The 20,570-nt window shown below is 37.0% G+C and overlaps 1 protein-coding gene across 1 annotated transcript in view; it reads left to right on the top strand.

Moving 5' to 3' along the window:
* The first annotated feature begins 20,379 nt into the window (after positions 1-20,379).
* Positions 20,380-20,570, top strand: part of LOC149793788 (uncharacterized) — a 98,215-nt gene continuing 98,024 nt past the window's right edge. The window contains exon 1 of the mRNA XM_089969053.1: positions 20,380-20,436. The gene's annotated coding sequence lies outside the window, so the exon portion shown is untranslated. The remainder of the gene's footprint in view (positions 20,437-20,570) is intronic.

The following is a 20,570-nucleotide window of genomic DNA, read 5'->3' as shown; positions in this document are numbered from 1 at the left end:
CAACAAGGGGGGAAATGTGCATCAACCCAAAATACACAGCAAGATGAGGTCTGTTACATAAGGACAACAAGAAATAAACTTGAAAAAGCTATCCAAAGTTCCTATAATGCTGACTTTGATGTTGGAGACAGAAAGCCCATCTTCAGACTGCTGCGGCCCAAGCTAATAAGTAAGCTGGAGGTGGAGAAATGTGTGGAACATTTTGCAACGCCCGGGCAAGTCCATGTTTCTATGCAATATTCAGACACTGATAAAACTAATCACTGCATAAACTACTTGTTAAATTTAAGTAATATAATTGAATTGCATATTTAAGTTATCTAATGCATAAATATATACCTAGATTTACCCCAAACTCATAGAAAGTTAAGAAAAAGTCTCAACGTCATTACTGTGGCTACTTTCCACTATAAGCAGTGTTAAATTACTTACTTTTTAATATAAAGCTGAATACAATGCATAAATTATTGAAGTTAAAAAGAGAAACAAAGCAAACTATGCAATCACTCAATTACAGTCAAAGGGGAGGTAATACACCTTGATTTGGCAAACCAAATAGCAAGCTCTAATTTACAGCTGAATGATTCCTTACTATTACTTGATAGTAAGTGCAGAGCATTTGTAATTAGCTTTTGTTTCAAATCTGAAACCATATTTCTGACATGAAGCTTGTTTTCATCTATTTACAACAACAGATATGGTAAACAAAACACACATTGTTAAGTGCACACATGAAAAAGTGCTAAGATGTGGTATAATGTGTTCCGAGAGTACCACTTCCAACACCCTGGTTATAAAGATTTTCTAACATGGGACTTGTAACATGACGAGAAAAAAGGTCTGATCTGGTGGAAGAGAGCAATGTGATCAACATGCAGTTATATCGAAAACAGCAAGTGTGGAAAATTTTACTTTATGTTGATTTAACGGCTTGCGGTTGTTTTGTGTTGTGCGGAATTAAAATGTAGGAAAATCTTTTTTGAGCAAATTGTTGACGATGAGAGTTAACGGCAGTAGAACGTGTGGTGAACTAACTAGTGTACAATTCGCACATGCTGTTTATTTACCATGTACTTAGACATGAAGAATAACCTTGCAAAATTTCGTTTATTTATGGTGTTGTATATATATATATATATATATATATATATATATATATATATATATATATATATATATATATATATATGGCGACATAAACGGTATCTGCCGAGTCCCTTCTTAATGGTTCCATGGTGAAATTTACCGGTACCTACCGTAAATACTGCCACTGCAGCCACACTACCAATGTACACCACTAGATTTAGTAGGGACTTTATTATTAAGGAGTGTGAACCATGGCATCATGGAACTCACTAACACCTTACTCCGTGACAGTTGTTCCTAGTAAATGGCTAATTATTTCGGGCAAAATAATATTTATATTGCACCGATTTTCATTAATCAGACAACTTAATCACAAACGTCTAAGAATTCCTTAAAACGGGGTGTTACAGCCCAATGCGCATACTCCAAATTTATTACATCCTGTTCCACAATAACACAGTCTTTACCGCTTGAATGAAAGCGAATCAGTTGGAGATACATTACATTTGAGACATGGTCGGATTAGTGAACAAAACGAAGTCGATCTTTTCTCATTTGAGTGATGCTACTACTACTACTACTACTCATACTGCTACTACTACTTCTTCTACTACTACTACTACTATTATTAGTAGTAATACTACTACTGCCTGATGCTGGCGCGATTTATGCTAATGCTTCTGTAGTTCTAAGTGTGTTACTTTCGAGATGAGGCGACGATGATGACATTGTAATTACACCAGTTGTTACATGAGAATAAACGTTTAATTTAGATGTGTTTTACGAGTATTTATTTTTTTTTTTTGTTGTTCTGCTCATGTAATTCGTGTGTATCTCGGAAATAAAACAAAAACAGTATCTAAAAGATTAAACACATCATGTATGTATCTATTTCGCTTAAACGGAGTACTCCTTCTTCATGTGTACCTGTGTAGCATTGGATTCCACTCTACACAAAATACCCGTACTTCAGCGAGGATCGTGGACATTTCAAGGTCTCCAACACCCAGTGAGTGAAAAAGGTTGTCATTTCCCCCACCCTCCACGACTTGGAAGTTTTATTCACACTTTGAAAGCTTGATGTATTAATAATAATAATAATGAGAACTTTGTATAGCGCCTAATCTTTAGAAGCTCTAAGCGCTTTACAACATTAGACAACACCTATAATATTAAAAAAAACATATAATAATATTATTACAAAAACAAACACCATGAAATTAAAAAATAAAAAACATGCTGAGAATATTTCAGGTAGGAAACATTATTAGGTCTTTAAGTTTGTTCTTGCAGTCGAAAAAAAGTGAGTTTTGAGAGCCCTCTTGAATGTGATCACTGTGTCTTTGTGTTCAGTGGGCAATTCATTCCACGTTGCTGGGCCCTGGTATGCAAAAGAACGCTGTCCATATGACTTTGTTTTCATAGTGGGAATAATGAGTATACGATAGACAGAAATGGAATGTAAGTATCTTGCTGAGGTGTGTACTCATTGGGTGAGGTCAGATAGGTATGTTGGATTAGAGTCCGACAGTGAAACATAGCACAGAGAACAAAGTTTCTGTTTGATTCTGGATCGAATGGATAGCTACTGTAGGGTACAGAGAAGCGGGGATGTGTGATCTGGTCGTGGTACTCTAAGTATGATCCAATCAGCTGTGTTTTGAACTTTGTGAAGTTTCTGGAGTAGATATTGAGATGAACCAGACGGAATTGAGTTACAATAGTCCAGTCTTGAAAGTACTAATGAACACACAAGTGTTTTAGTGGCATCAACTGAAAGATATCTATAAATGGAGCTGATGCGTCTCATCTCAAGATATGCAACCTTGCATATGTTCATGACATGTTGGTGCAATGTGAGAGTACTGTCCAGAGTAACACCCAGGTTTCGTACTGATTGTGTGAATTTAATGTTGGCGTTGCTGATATTTATTGTTTGAGGTAAAGGATCTGAATGAGAAAGTCTTTGTGTTGTGATCAGAATGGCCTCAGTTTTATCATCATTCATCTGCAACTTGATTAATGTCATCGATGATTTCACATCAGAAATGCACCTCTCTACACATTGGATGGTAGCATCAACTTCAGTTTGATGGCTAGATTTGTATATTTGGGCGTAATCAGCGTACAATTGGTGAGACACTGGATGGTAATCTATGACACTTGAGAGCGACTGAATATCTAGAATGAAGAGAACAAGTTCAAGAACAGACCCCCTTGGAACACCACAACATAGATCAACTGGACTGGAGTGTATTCCATTTGCAGATACAATTTGTGTCCTGTTGACAAAGTAGGACTTGAACCACAGTAAGGCTGTATCATGAATGCCAAATACATGCTGGAGACAGTGAAGTAATATATCATGGTCTATTGTGTCAAATGCTGCAGACAAATCAAGGAGGGTGAGGACTGTAATCTTTCCGCTATCCAACACAGAGAGAATGTCATTAACTACTTTTAGAAGAGTAGTTTCAGTACTTTGGCAAGGGCGATATTGTACACTGCTAAAAATACTGTTTGAATTTAGATGAGATACAAGCCGGGATAGAACAACCTTTTCTAAAATGTTTGATATTAATGGGAGATTAGAAACTGGGCGGTAGTTCTTTACATCGTTATGGTCTAGTGTTGGTTTCTTCAGCAGAGGATTTACAATGGCAGGTTTGAAAAATGATGGGAATTCCCCGGATGAGAGAGAGAGGTATTAATAAAATCAGTTAGTGAAGGCAATACTGGATCTAAGCACTCAAGCAGCATTGATGTTGGAATTTGATCAAGTTCACATGAGTTTGGTGCACTCTTCATGAGTATTGTACGTAGGAAATCCATAGAGACAGGTTCAAATGCTGCTAATGGTTGCCGCTCAAATTCTGTATCCCAACTGTATGGTGACGACGAGTGAATTGGAATTGTGGTGTCAAGCTTATCTCTAATGGTTTGTACTTTGTCATGGAAGAAATTTGCACACATGTCCGGAAGGTCGACTGGAGAGAAGGTAGTTGGAAGTGGTGTTGATTTGTTCCTTGACATTAGCTTGCTACTAATCTCGAAGAGCTCTTTGCAGCTGGAACTTTCGATGATCTTAGTAGTGCAGTGGGCTGCTTTCGCTGCATGGACTATATTTGTGACATTCTTCTTAGCGACTTCATAGATTTGCTTATGAATATTGAGTCTGGTGGAATGCCAGAGCCTCTCAGCTTTACGGCGGTCTCTTTTAGCAGTGCGTAGCTGGTCCCTAACACTGCTATACCATGGAGAACACTTTTGAATTGATACTCTGCACTTGGTAGCTGGGGCATGTTTGTCAAGTAATGAACGTAGACAGTTATCGAGTTGTTCTGTGGTAGGAAGTAAGCAAGTTGTTAACTTGGATGTCGTGCATTAGTTTGGTTCTATTTATCATACGGAGGTTTCTCTTAGTAGCAGATAAAGGTGGAGGGTTAGGGACTGAAACGTCAAGATGGCATATAATGCAAAGGTGATCTGATGCAAGGTCATGGGGTACCAGGGGGGACCATAGAATGTTATCATCAGGTCTATGAAGAATCCAGTATAAAATGTGACCATGTTTATGGGTGGGTTGGTTAACTGACTGTTTGAGGTTCAAAACATTAATGAAATCTATGAGTTTTGATTGTTGGAGTTTCCGGGACAGTAAAAGTGAAAGTTGAAATCTCCAGGAATAATCGGGTTGCCAGCTATATAATTTCCATAGTCCAGGAAATTTAGAAACTGCTCCAAAAAGAGAGAGTCAGCCAGCTTGGTTTTTCTACTAGGCGGAGGGCGGTATAGGCGGTATATACAGACATGTTTTATCTCACTTTTTGCCAGAACTCGCTACCTACATTCCAGTGTAGCAAAGAGTATTCCTTTTATATTAGTAACATTCCGATTCCACTTTTACTCCCTGGCCAGTGCCATGAGATCAAGATGCAAACTGTGCACGTACAATTGTCGGTTAAAGTGTTTGTTTGGAGTTTGATTCCAAATATACTTCCACAACATCTCAAACAATGCACGTCAGGTTTGGAATATATCATCATGATGCAAAGACCTTATGGATATAAATATTTCAGCCCCATGGGTTTTTGACTAATTTTAAAGTTCGTGTAGATGCAAAATGCGTTTCTGCTTTTTATCTGGCTTATTCTTAAGAATAATTGCTTTAAAAAGTCCAGAAAACTGAGTTCTCAATGTTTTATCTTTACACACCATTTGAAGGATTTTATGAAACCTTCCACATTTTGTCAGCTTTGATAGATAGAAAATAAAGTGCGACACTTTTCACAAACACCCATGTTTGTTCAAATATATTGAAAATGTTTCAAAAAGGTTTATTTTTTCACTCAATTTGTCACTGCCTATCCAACTAAATTGCTTAGGGAAATGTTTTCAACAACGCAAACTGTACGTCAGGTATCATAGATGCTCAATTGCTCAATGAATTTATTTTTCCTCTGGTCTATTGTTGGGGAGAATTCGTAGAACAATTTATACATTAAAGGGAATTCTGAACATTATTTCATTTATCTGGTAGTTATGTAAATATATTGTATAGAACTAATGTATATTCACTGATGGGAAATACACATTCTAATCTTACATAACTACAAAAGACTTGGTGCTTGTTATTTGTCATATAAGGAAAACATGTTAAAACAAATATGTCCATGGCCTTACCCAGGTACGTAATCTATATTTATACAGATATGGGAAGGAGGGCGTATTAGTGTTCTGTTAAACTCCTATTACCATCTGTTTTTTGTGACATAAGATTTAAATATAAGTGACAAAATTAAAACTTTAACCATAACATATTTCTACATTATATTTATTGACCTCACAAAGGTACACAAACATATGGGGCTGAAATATTGATATCGATGACGTCTTTGCATCATTGTGTTATATTCCAAATATTTCGTACATTGTTTGAGAGGTTGTGGAAGATTAACTGGAAAAAATCTGCAACCAAACACTTCAACCAATTTTCATACGTGTACAGTTCGTATATTTCCCTCATGGCACCGGCCAGGGAGTAGACGAGGAGTCGAAACGATACTAAAATATAGGGACTACGCGCTTCTACATTGGAAGGTAGATAGCGAAGATTCGATGCATGTTTGAATATTACATACTAATTCTCTTTCTGATCGTCTTGTGACATTCCGGCACTTGGTTTGTGCCTTTCAATGGAGACATATGGTCAAGAACTTACCATTTTCAAAGTTATTTTACTGTTTTTCCTAAGGTAAATTTCAACAGTTCCTTGTCCAATTTACACACAGTTTGAGGTGTATGACGACATGAGTTACTTTCTTTGCTACATTTAGAATTCATGCGATTGAATCATGTCACTGTTTGTGGCAATGGCGTGTGGCCTTTCTCTATATGACATATGCCTATCTCGTTTCATGATGATTTACATGTATTTCTTAAAACAGTCCTCATTTCTTTACTTCGTTTTGTTTCTGTTTTTCTTCAAAACATGGGTAACATTGCAAATAATCTGGATTCTAGTAAGTGTCCATCGACAATTTTGTCCCCCATCGCCTGTACTCGAAGCATAAGACATGCACGTGATTATCAATGACGTTTCCATTCTTAGTGACGACAGTGTCGTGGCTCACAGTTGACAAATTGTCAACATCATTGGGCCTTCATGAACAGAAATGCATTTGTTCTTTTATAACTAGTATCGGACGATGACGTCGCAACACAAAATGTACGTGGATAACAGCGACACCACGATTGATAATATATTAGCCATGTTGCTATCTGAGTATAATGTGGATGTAAGCGCCTGGATAAAATCACAGATGATTTGTTTAGAGGTTCAATGGTCCTCAATGTGAAGCTCCTGAAATTAACACAAGACTCATCGAGCTAGTCAACGTTCAAGAGTCAAAAACAGCTATCAACAAAATGCTTGCAGATACATCCGGCAGACTCCCCGACGTTGTTGAGCACGTCAGAAAAGTTGAAGCTGGTGTAATTCATACGACTCCAAGCATCAACGCGGTATACACAGTAAATTCTGGATCAGCGACATGGTCAAAACAAAAAAACGGAATCAATCATATCGTTGATGTCACCGGCGTGTACATGCTCTCGATTGTTCAGCTTTAGGAAATTTAGGACTTTTCAGACATACCCATTGCGTCAACCAACCGATACATATTCAGGAACCGCGTAAGCTATTATAAGTTAAAATATCGTGGAAATATTTATATTGGATCCTAAAGATAAACAATTCACCGCAGAGACGTATTGGTGGTGTCTTGGATTCGTCGCAAAAGTGCCTCAATTGATTACTTAGTATTCTCATAATGAATCGCCACACCAATGTTACTAGATATAGTCTCACACAGTCTTTCAGATATGATGAAGCATGTTCGTGGCTGAAAAATAACATCAAAGAGCATAGGACATAACAAAACACATATAGTAGATGCATCGTCGTCATAGACAATCTGGTATACGCTGTATCCGCAGTTGTCGATGAAACGATATCAGCGACCTATGTAATAGCACAAGTAATAGGAATGGGTGTTGCCTATATCGAGGGTGTTGCTAGTATTCTTAATATCATCGCGAAGAAAGCATAAGCGTGTGTGGCTAAGAAGTTACATTACATAACTATTATCAGATGCAACAAACTAGGACGCTAACACGTTTGCTCTGCCCCAGTTCGTAATTCGTGTATAAACTAAGGTATTATTACAAGCTATGGTTTGATGTCTAAATATTGCCGCAGGCTAGAGTTTATCTCATACGCAAGATTAGCATGACCAGAGAGAAGATCAGCACAGGCGTTGGACCGAGCGAATTCCTACCTATGTGTTACAGCTTAGTTATAAGATCAGAGAAACCCGCGAGAGACAGAGATTGTTCTAAGTCCCTCCCTACGTGGACAAACAGCGAGAAGGGCATTGTCCGCTAAGTTTGATTTGATACGGTCAGCGATACCCAATCGGAACTGTGATAACAATTTTGATCCAAATTCTAATTGATCACGTTCTAACACTAGCAAGCTAAAATTTAGTATCGCTTTTGAAGACTGTTGAACACTTTTTGTTTACTCCGATTACGCCACTCGGAATCTGGCGGTACAATTTAGAAGGGAGTTTCTAAGGAAAGAAAAAGTTTCGTAAACGTCAGTAAGGTATTTGCTCGTTTAATGCGGATTATTTTCGGCATTGTAATTGTAAGTACGTGTAGTATGTATACGTAATTACTAGAATTGTTTAGTATATATAATTACCTTTGTAGTCGTTAATTTACATGCGTATTTGAGAAATAAGCTGGAGTTTCATGTAGAAAAGTATGTAGATTGTTAGCTTGTTGTCAGAATTAGTTTTGGAATTCGCTTTTAGGTTACTTCGTAGTAAAGTAGTGCATTTCTCATGTGATATGTTTGATTTTACACATGATTGAACTGTGAATTTGGAAAATAGCTGAAGTGTGTAAGATAGTTAGCATGGATGTATGGATATATCAGAGCATGGATATTTGAAAATGTGTTTGCTTTGTATGAGTTGTAATGTAAAGAAATGCGTCGGATTGTTGTGATATTGTTTAGTACAATGGGATTAGGAATATGTACCGAAGTGACGCAATTTATTGATGTACGTATGAGACGTAATTGCTACCGTGCTTTTATTACGACGTTCTTTTATCATACAAGAACGTATGAGTATTTATATGTGAATGAATTCATGATCGAAGAAATTTAATAGCCGTTATATGATGATAGACTGGATGTAGTGTGAGATGAGAGGGCTTAGGAAAATATCGTACCGTCCTTTTGTTTTCACATGAAGAATTTTTGGAAACCGAACTTCCAATTCAGTTGAGGCTCGAGCATCTGAAAGGAGAGACGGAAGTGAGACTAGCAGAGCAGTCGGAATCGACAAGTCGAGAGGGTGGAGAGGGTCAATGAGGAGGAAGAAAAGGAGTCGAGGAGGGGAAAGTGGAGAAGGAGGAGGAGTATAGAGAAGTTGAGGAGGAGAAGGAATTTGGAGGAAGTTGGGAGGAAGAGGACAAGGAATTGGAGGAATAGGAGAGAAGAATACACAGATGAGTAGAATACAAGGACAGTTGTAAAGCTATCTCACACTTCTAATCAAGTGATTGTATAGGCTATCACATGGTCGAGCGGAAGGAGAGTACTTTGGAAAAATGAAGTTGTTGACCATTGAATCGTTATTAAATTGTTATTTGCTGAATCCAGTTTTGTTTTGAATATTCAATAATTTAACCGTCGGCATCGTTGACTGTGAGCTCGGAGCTTTACATCAATATTTCACTAATTTAACGTCCATCCAAAATCTAGCCTGGGCGGGACTTCTATAATTATTTAAATAGAATATTGGAAGCACACCACCCCAACCATAACACACCTACCACAGTGGCTGCATAGCCGCATAGCTATTATCGATGTCATCGTCGGTGTTGACCTACTGATAATATCGGAGATGATTTTATTGTAATTAGCAATCTGTACCATAACACTTGTAGAACATTTATCATCTGAATGATAATTATGACGTCATATGTCATGATAGACCTCTTGCGTTCTACAGAAATAAGAACACGACTGAAACAGATTATCGCTAATAAAACACAAACAACAGCCACGATGAAAGCAGCTGATATCAAAGCAGCCGGAATTTGATGTTAGTGTTCCTACCTCAATAACACCTCCCGGGTCTCAAGCGTTCTCTTCTAGAGCGACCAATCAGTCAATTGAGATCGGGCTGGCACAATTACTAGCTTATAATAGTTGGGCAAATGTCAGATCATATTCATTTGGTAGATTACAAGTCAACAATTAACCGGTATGATCGTATTAAAAAAACATTCAAAGTCAACATTTAACGGGTATTAGCGTATACAAATAAGGTTGATGAAACCGGGAAACAAATTCCCGACTGGAACGTGGTTGGTATTCCAACAGGACCATATCAAATCGAACAGATCATTGATGAAATTTATCTTAGAATCGAATCAATAATGGCAATATATTAAAATTGCACTATAACAGTACATGAACCAAAGCCATTGGAATATCATTCCCGGATTAGGGTACTGTTATATAATATTCATCGATCAGAACCATGCTTTCATGGCCGTTGGTAGTATCGGTTTATTTTGGACACCCACAACCACAACGGTCTGATAATTTATCAGACAAACGAAGACTCTTAAAACATCCAGCGAGTAGAATACATCGGCAATGGATGGATAATCAGGTACCCAATTTTACACAAAGTATCATGGGGGTTGTTGTTGCAAGTCAATGAAACAATTACCCGGGGTGAATACATCATGATGTCACACTAACAGAATCACGATTAGAAGAAGAGAATATACAAGGGTTTTCTAATAAATCAATCAAATATAAAATTGTTCAAGAATACAAACTTACATGAAATGTTGAGAAATATAATATATCAATAGAAACTTGAATATCAGACTGGTGATCTTAAAAAAAAAAAAACCATTCTTGAGACTGTACAGCATCTGAACCAGGTGAAATCTGATGCCGATTCATTTAAAAAATCTGAGATAGAAACATTCATCGTGGTCATATACTCTTACACATTGTATCTAAAAAACAGTCATTTCTTGATTATTTTTAGATTATCAAAATAGAGTTACTGAATTTCAAATTACCAGGACCTGATATCGAGATGCATAAACCTGTCAATGCCATCGTCGATGATTATTTACTGAAGGTCATAGAGGCATTGAGAAGAATAAGTGACCCATCTACAATTCTTAGACATAACATTGATCCCCATGGTGATGGTCTTCATATATCATCAGGTGAGGTTATTATTACATTGACGATCTTTGTGAATCTTATTTATGTCAACGTTGATGGTATTAATCGAGCAGATCTAGATACATTATAACAGGCACAACAACGATGTATTATATACATCGTTTGGCGTCAATTTCCTCCTTGTCTTTGATTGTATACGCGCTTGGTAATCATCTATAATTACGATGTCATAATTCCTCCTGTGTTTGTGGCTGTGTCACAGATTGTGTAGGGCGTCTAGTGCAGTAGTGTAGTTTTAGTTAGTGGTTGCATCTTCTGCTTCAAGCCGCTGCCTCTGACTATCATCTAACATCCTGTGGCGATAAAGGGAGCCAGTACCTAGTCTGTCCGTCACAATACTCCTGAAGTGCTTCCTCGAGGCAACACACGATAACCGGGCATCATTCGACGCCAAGCTGAACTTGGTACTTTGAAGCAACAGTGGGACCCAGAGGTGTGGCTTTAAGACCCATCGGTGTGTGGACACACCCTGGCCTCACACCGACCACTGCTCCATCAATGGGTTAAACTGATCTACACGCCTATCTTCCAAGGAAAGTTTGATCCGTCTGACTGGGCTGATGAGATCATAGTCGACCCAACGCCCACGATGGCGGACCAGTAGGGTGCTGTGCAACGCAAAGGCATTGTCGAGTTACATTATAAATCATGGCAATGCACTGCAATCCACGGAGGCTCCAGCCGTAGCGATTCTTCACGTCACCGGGAACCAGCATTCACGGCTGAGAGAGTGGCACTGCATCTGTGCAACGACTTTCACACTTTAAGAGCTCTTCCGCGCAGGTTCTGTTGTGCAAAGCCTATCCCAGATTGTCTGAATACGTCATGCGGATGGAGAGACCAGAATACCCAGAGAGCTCTTATATGGTAAGCTCGATCAGGAAAATTGGAAACGAGGCCGCCAGAGAAAAGATAAAAATACAACTTTAGGTGCAACATCGAACGGAGCGGATTCCATCCTAGCGAGCTGGAAGATTCGTCCAAGGACAAGTCTGCTTGACGCACGATATTCACGAAGGCCACTCAAGTAGTGGACGATGACCACCGCCAACGACTCACAGGCATGAGAGACAAACTGCACACTGCAGCATCCTAGACAACCAATCCTACAGATTTTCCATGCCCAACCTGTAGCATCCAGTGTGCTTCCACTCCTGGGCTCAGGAGACATATGCGTAGTCACGGTGGGTACGCAACTAGCTTTATCATCGGACACGATGGAAAACTGAAGAAGAATAATCCGACGTTGTCACGAATACCTTTTTGTATGACTGATCAAACATGCATTCAGTGGATATTCGTCAGGAAGAATTGTCGCTGAGTTTGTATGTACAAGACAGACATGAAGAATGGACCGTGAATAAACTAAAAACAAGAGTATAAATAAAATAAATTAATACGTTATTATTTTAAAAAAATCTTTCTTAAAATACGCGACTCATGAATCGCGAATAATTCCATTTATCCTCGATTCGGGGATATTAAAATCTTGTTTATCTATTATACCGCTTCGATGGCGCTGAACTGGTTATGCCTCATGTGACATGCAGTAATGAAACTGCAAAATAATTATCAAATTATTTTCCAGCGGCGGACAATGACGAACATTCCTTACTCTGCTTTGTTAATAGCTTCATCATGCAAATGTTCCTCTGTTAATAAATTATTCGAGCAAACTAACCACGCATTTTTTTGTAATTGCCAGTCTTCCTGCCCCTGGTTTCTTTCTATTTATGTAATGACCAGAAGATTTTCTCAACGATTCTCAATTTATTATCACTAATATTATCAAGAACAAAACCTTATTTGATCAAGCCGTAAAAATGCGCATAAACAAATTTGTGGAAGAGATACTTTTTTCTCATAGCACAGAACATGAGGTAACCGGTGTTTATGACAGAGCAGAAAGGTCTTCGTAGTCGATAATGCATATCAACACCAAGGCGGAAAATTTGGATGTCTTCCTAATTATTCAACATGATAACGCAAAGATTTCCAAAAGTCTCCATTGTCACACACATACACACACTACCATATATATATATATATATATATATATATATATATATATATATATATATATATATATATATATATATATATATATATATATATATATATATCTATATATATATATATATATATATATATATATATATATATATATATATATATATATATATATATATATATATATATATATATATATATATATATATATTCTCCACTAATTATGATGCTACTGAGACATAAATTTGAATATGATTGGTTTCTAATCACAGATTTTCTTTTCTTTTGATAATCTTTAGCATATTTTAATTTGACCTAGTTTATTTATCATATTACCGGCTCAAAGCTCTATATTGTTGCCACTGCATGGAAGACAAAGTTCAGAATCACTTCTGATGCTAATACAGAATTTTATGCAAGGTTTTGGTCCTAAACTTCCCTTCCGAACGCTTGACGAATGATAGCCGCAATCCTCGTAATATCATGGATTTATACTTGGTGTTGTTGATCCAATCATCAGCGGCTTGCAACTATGTTTTGCTCGTGCCATTATTATTATTCCCAAACTCTATTTCTTGAGATTATTATCGGTCCATCTGGGTCTTGTGAACGACAATTTCTAATCAACGTGATAATTAGAAGGCTTGAACGGGATAAACTTTACTATGTGGCACCATCCGCAGATGACCAACGTTGTTTTAATGTTCTCAATGAATTCAATAAAAATGCTATGTCCTTATATTTATTATAGGGTGATGAAAATGTTACTGACATCGATGATGCACAATCGGTCGAAGATCTTGATTGCACTATCAACATTCTTGTGTTCTACGATGATGTTATCGTTGATAAAAAAACAAATCAAGTCAGTCTATTCTCACGAGGTAGAAATAAAAATAGAAATGTCATTTATGTTACACAGCGGTATGCAAAATCCCTAAGGTTATCATCGATATCTAATTGTTTAGTTATCCTTAACAGCGTTGATACACATACTTTGCAATATATTCATCAGACTTGGTGCCTCGGTGATACGACCATATATCAGATTAAAAACTTCTTTGCACATGTTCAGAAACCCACACATTGAATAATTTCAGTATATTTTTACGATTCAATTACATTAGGAGCGATCAGAAGGTTCGATTTCTAAAATATTTAAAAGGGCCATTCACTCCCAATATTTACTCACATTTTCATTTTCCTGATCTTCCTATGAAATTTATTTTCACGAACCCTAACAAATAATGCAGTTTCAAATATTTGATCTGGTAAGCCCTACCCATCCTTCAGGCTTCCTGGTCTTGTATGACCTATTTTGTTATAAGCCTTATTTCCACGAAATAATGGATCGAATGTCAAATTTATTTACAAGACTTGTATTTATGAAAGAAGGTATCCTCTAGGTGTGTATGTATGTGTGTGCATGTGTGTGTGTGTGTGCGCGCGCGCGCGTGTGTGTGTGTGTGTTTGTGTGTGTGCGTGGAGCTGCTTTATCAGATATTTTTCAAAAGCGATTTCCTGGTTTATAGAGTCTAGTAAGAGCTCTTGTTAGTTGAAATACCTATTGCCATACAGATCAACGGAATGGCGGAAATGATCGGGCTCATAACGAAATCAGCAAATGTAGATAATTGTACTTTTGTTCTGATTTCAGGGTTTATGGATGAGATCTGAAGTTAAAGTGTAGGAAAATCCGTTTTGGGCACTTTATACACAATAAGAGATAAAAACAGTAGAAGGTGTAGTGAGCTAACTGGTGTTCAATTGGTACATACCAAGTAATTACCATGTACATAGAATTTACGAATAAGCTTGCATAATGTCATTTTATAGTGTTGTATATATATATATATATATATATATATATATATATATATATATATATATATATATATATATATATATATAGAACGAATTTAATAATATGCAGTGAGTTGTTGTTCTTGTTGTTGATGTTGTTGTTGTTGTGTATGTTTGTGGTATTATATTATTGTTTTATAACATATAGGGGAGTTGTTTACTGCCTAACTTAATACGAATCGATTTATCTTCTACTGTTTAGCATATACATAAATCATAGGCATAACCTCCTGTTCCACAATAGCACAGCATCTTCAATCTGCCTTTAGTTCATTGTTTTTATCAGAGCTTATCCGAGCTGAATAGAAATATGTGTGAAATATAAACCGAGTTCTGTTTGGCAACAATAGTTTACCTTCTATTTATAGATGAGGTGTCAATGTACTTTAAAATATAAAAGCAACGGGTAGCTCAATTAGTATTGCATTGTTTGGCTTATATAATCTGTAGTTCCAGATGTAGAATCAGTCCTGTTTTCATTCAAGGTGTTCTTCATATCAGACATAGATATACTAGTTTAAAGCGGAATATAATTTCTTTCATAATAGAAATGCGGTCTTTAATTTCCGTTTGAGTTACCTGTGCCAGCAGATTGGGTATATTCCATGTCACTAACCTAACCCACGTATTTATTAATAGTTTGCCTTGTCCAGTAAGTAGTTCAGTAGTTTTGGATCCACGCGATAAAACGTAAGTACTGACCTCTTTAATGTTTGTAATAACTTAAACTTTTCTCGAGTATAAACTCTCTTTTTGCATGCTGAATTAAGGTTTGCATAATACTAGTTGACTATATCTACCTGCTTTTCGCAATGTCTGTCCGGACTGGGGTTGAAATTCATTAATTGCAACTGGACCAGAAACAGTTTTATACACAGAACATTTTAGACATGGTCTTACTGGGACACAATAATGAGTAGATCTTCTACGAGTGCTATTATTATTACTACTACCAATAACGATGATGGCGTCATTTATGCTAATGTTTCGGTGGTTCTAAGTGTATAACTATCACCTTTAGAAGATGATGATGATGGTGACGATGTTTATAATAAAACTAATTTTGGCATGAAAAAAAAAACATTTAATTTAGATGTGTTCTATAAGTTTTTACTTTCTTGTTTTGTTCATTTAGTTTGCGGTGTATCTGATAAATAGTGGTAAAAATGCTTTGTTATTTATGTCGCCGTTGATGGCATTTATCGAGCAGATTTTTCTTAATTCTAACAGGCTCAACAACGATATAGTATGTACATCGTGTCGCGTGGATTTCCTCCTTCCCTTTGATTGAATAAGTGCCTGGTAATCCTCTTTATTTACGATGTCATAATCCGTCCTTGTGTTAATGGCTGTGTCACAGAGTGTGTCAGGCGTCTAGTGCAGTAGTGTAGTTTTAGTTAGTGTGGTTGCATCTTCTGCTTCAAGCTGCTGCCTCTGGCTAGCCTCTAACATCCTGTGGCGAAAAAGGGAGCCAAGTGCGTAAGCCACACACCCGCCATTACTTAGCCTGTCCGTCGCAAGACTCCTGCAGTGTTTCCTCGAGGCAACAAACGATAACTAGGCATCATTCGACCCCAAACTGAACTTGGTACCTTGGAGCAACAGTGGGGCCCAGAGGTGTGGCGTTAAGACCCACCGGTGTGTAGACACATTCTGACCTCACACCTACCACTGCTCCACATATGTGTTAAATTGAGCTACCGGCCTATCTTCCAAGTAAAGCTTGATCCTTCCGACTGGACTATTGAGATCATTGTCGACCCAACCCCCACGATGGCGGACCAGCAGGGTACTGTGTAGCGCAAAGGCATTGACGAGGTACGATGGAAATGATGGCAGTGCACTGCAATCCACGGAGTCTCCAGCCGTTGCTATTCTTCACGTCATTGGGAACCAGCATTCACGGCCGAGAGAGTGGTATTGCCCCTGTGCAACGACTTTCCCATTTTAAGAACTCTTTCGCGCAGGTTCTGTTGTGCAAAGCCTATCCCAGATTGTCTAACCACGTCATCCGGATGGAGAAGACCAGAATACCCAGAGAGCTCTTATATGGTAAGCTCGATCAGGAAATATCAAAATGAGGGCGCCAGAGGAAAGATACAAATACAATTTTAGGTGTAACGTGAAATGGTGCGGATTCCATCCTAGCGAGCTGGAAGATTCGTCCAAGGACAAGTCTACTTGACGCACGCTCTTCACAAAGGCCATTCAAGTAGTGGACGATGACCACTGTCAACGACTCACAGGCATGAGAGACAAACTGCACACTGCAGCATCCCAGACAACCAAGTCTACAGATTTACCATGCCCAACCTGTAGCATCCAGTGTGCTTCCACTCGTGGGCTCAAGAGGCATGTGCGTAGTCACGGTGGGTACACAAATAGGGTTTTCATCGGACACGATGGACAACTGAAGAAGAAAAATCCGACGTTGTCACGAATACCTTTTTGTATGACTGATGAAACATGCATTCAATGAAAATGTGTCAGGAAGAATTGTCGCTGATTTTGTATGTACAAGACAGACCATGAAGAGTCGATCATGAATAAACCAAAAACAAGAGTATAAATAAAATAAATTGATACGTGATTATAAAAAATATCTTTCTTAAAATACGCTATTCATGAATCGCGAATAAATTCAATAATTCTCGATTCGCTGAACTGGTTATGCCTCATGCGAAACGCTGTAATGAAACTGGAAAATTTATCAAATTATTTTTTCAGCGGCGGACTTTGACGAACATTCCTTACTCTGCTCTGTTAATAAGTTTATCGTGCAAACTTTTCCTCTGTTAATAAATTTGTCGAGCAAACTGACCACGCATTTTTTGTATTTGCCAGTCCTTCTATCCCTGGTTGCTTCCGATCTATGTAATGATCAGAAGATTTTCTCAACGAGTATCAGTTTATCATCACTAATAGTATCAAGAACAAAACGTTGTCTGATCAAGCCGAAATATCGCTCATAAACAAATCTGTAGAAGAGATTCTTTTATCTCATAACACTGATCATGAGGTAACCTGTTTTTATGACAGAGCAGAAAGGATTAGGAGTCGATAATGTACAAAACCACCAAGTTAGAAAACTTGGATGTCTTCCTAACTATTCAACATGATAACGCAGAGCTTTCCCAAAGTCTCCATTGACACACACACACAGATACATTCACTACCATACACACACACACACACACAGATATATATATATATATATATATATATATATATATATATATATATATATATATATATATATATATATATATATATATATATATATATATATATATATTCTCTACTACTTCTGAGGCTAGTGAGTAATAAATATGAATATGATTGGTTTCTAATTACAGATTTTCTATCTTTCTTTTTCCGTTGTGATAACCTTTAGCAGATTTTGTTTTGGCCTAGTTGTATTTAGCATATTACCGGTCCAAAGCTCTATATTGTTGCCACTGCATGGAAGACAAAGTTCAGAATTACGTGTGATGCTAATACAGAATTTTATGCAAGGTTTTGGTCCTAAACTTCCGTTTCGAACTCTTGCTGAATGATAGCCGCAATCTTCGTAATATCATGGCTTTATATGTGTTGTTGTTGATCCAATCATCAGCAGTTTGCAACTATGTTTTGCTCTGACATTATTATTATTCCCAAACTCTATTTCTTGAGATTACTATCGGTCCATATGGGTCTGGTAAACGACAGTTGCTAATCAACGTAATAATTAGATGGCTAGAACGGGATAAACTTTACTATGTGGCACCACCCGCAGATGACCAACGTTGTTATAATGTTCTTAATGAATTCAATAAAAATACTATGTCTTCAGATTTATTTTTGGGTGATAAAAATGTTACTGACATCGATGATGCACAATCGGTCGAAGATCTTGATTGCGCTATCATCATTCTTGTGTTCTACGATGATGTTATCGTTGATAAAAAAAACAAATCAAGTCAGTCTATTCTCACGAGGTAAACATAAAAATGGAGATGTCATTTATGTTACACAGCGGTATGCAAAATCCCTAAGGTCATCATAGATAACTAATTGTTTTGCTATCCATAACAGCGTTGTTACAGATATATTGCAATAAATTCATCAGACTTGGTGCCTCGGTGATACGACCATATATCAGATTAAAACTTCTTTGCACGTGTTCAGAAACCCCAACATTGAATCATTTCAATCAATATACACGATTCAATTACATTAGGACCCCCCAGAAGGTTCTGTTTCTAAAATATTTAAAAGGGCGATTCACTCCCAATATTTACTCACATTGTCATTTTCCTGATCTTCCTATGAAATTTATGTTCACGAACACTAACAAATAATGCAGTCTCAAATATTTTATCTGGTAAGCCCTACTCACCCCTCAGGCTTCCTGGTCTGGTATGACCTATTTTGTTATAAGCCTTATTTTCACGAAATAATGGATAGAATGTCCAATTTATTTATAAGCCTTATATTTATGAGAAAAGGTATCCTCTAGGTGTGTGTGTGTGTGTGTGTGTGTGTGTGTGAAGCTGCTTTATCTGATATTTTCTAAAAGGAAATCAGCAAATGTAGAAAATTTTACTTTTGTTCTGATTTAAGGGTTTATGGATGTTCGGTGAGATCTGAAGTTAAAGTGTAGGAAAATCCGTTTTGGGCACTTTATATACAATAAGAGATAAAGGCAGTAGAACGTATGGTGAACTAACTGGTGTTCAATTCGTACATACCAAGTAATTACTATGTACATATAATGTAAGAATAAACTTGCATAATGTAATTTTATCATATATATATATATATATATATATATATATATATATATATATATATATATATATATATATATATATATATATATATATATATATATAAATAATTTAATAATAGGCAGTGCGTTGTTGTTGTTGTTGATGACGATGATGTTGTTGTTGTGTGTCTGTGGTATTATATTATTGTTTTATAACATATAGGGGATTTGTTACCTGCCAGACTAAATACGAATCGATTTATCTTATACTTTTAAGCATACACATCAATCATAGGCATAACCTCCTGTTCCACAATAACACAGCCTCTTCAATCTGCCTTTGTACGTTGTTTGCATCAGAGCTTACCCGAGCTGAATAGAAATATGAATGCAGTAAGAGTTCAGCCTAATGCGAGGAGTTTGTATATCAATATGTAGTGACATATTGTAACATTAACACAGGCGATAGTCAAACCGAGTTCTGTTTGGCAACAATAGTTTACCTTCTATTTATAGCTGGTATGTCAATGTATTTTAAAATATAAAAGCAGCGGGTAGCTCAATTAGTATTGCATTGTGTGGCTTATATAATCTGTAATTGCTCATGTGCAACATGTGCAATTCTCTATAGTTCCAGATGTAGAATCAGTCCTGTTTTCATTCAAGGTGTTCTTCATATCAGACATAGATATACTAGTTTAAAACGGAATATAATTTCTTTCATAATACAAATGCGGTCTTTAATTTCCGTTTGAGTTACCTGTGCCCGCAGATTGGGTATATGCAATGTGAATAGCCTAACCCACGTATTTATTAATAGTTTGCCTTGTCCAGTAACCAGTTCAGTAGTTTTGGATCCACGTGTTAAAACGTAAGTACTGACCTCTTTAATGTTTGTAATAACTTAAACTTTTCTCGAGTATAAACTCTCTTTTTGCATGCTGATTTAAGGTTTGCATGATACTAGTTGACTATATCTACCTGCTTTTCGCAATGTCTGTCCGG

This window comes from Sinohyriopsis cumingii, chromosome 8 (genome assembly GCF_028554795.1).
Source record: "Sinohyriopsis cumingii isolate HCF-2022 chromosome 8, ASM2855479v2, whole genome shotgun sequence".
Taxonomy (NCBI): domain Eukaryota; kingdom Metazoa; phylum Mollusca; class Bivalvia; order Unionida; family Unionidae; genus Sinohyriopsis; species Sinohyriopsis cumingii.
The sequence above is the reverse complement of the archived record's forward strand: the minus strand, read 5'-3'. Positions and strand labels throughout refer to the sequence as shown.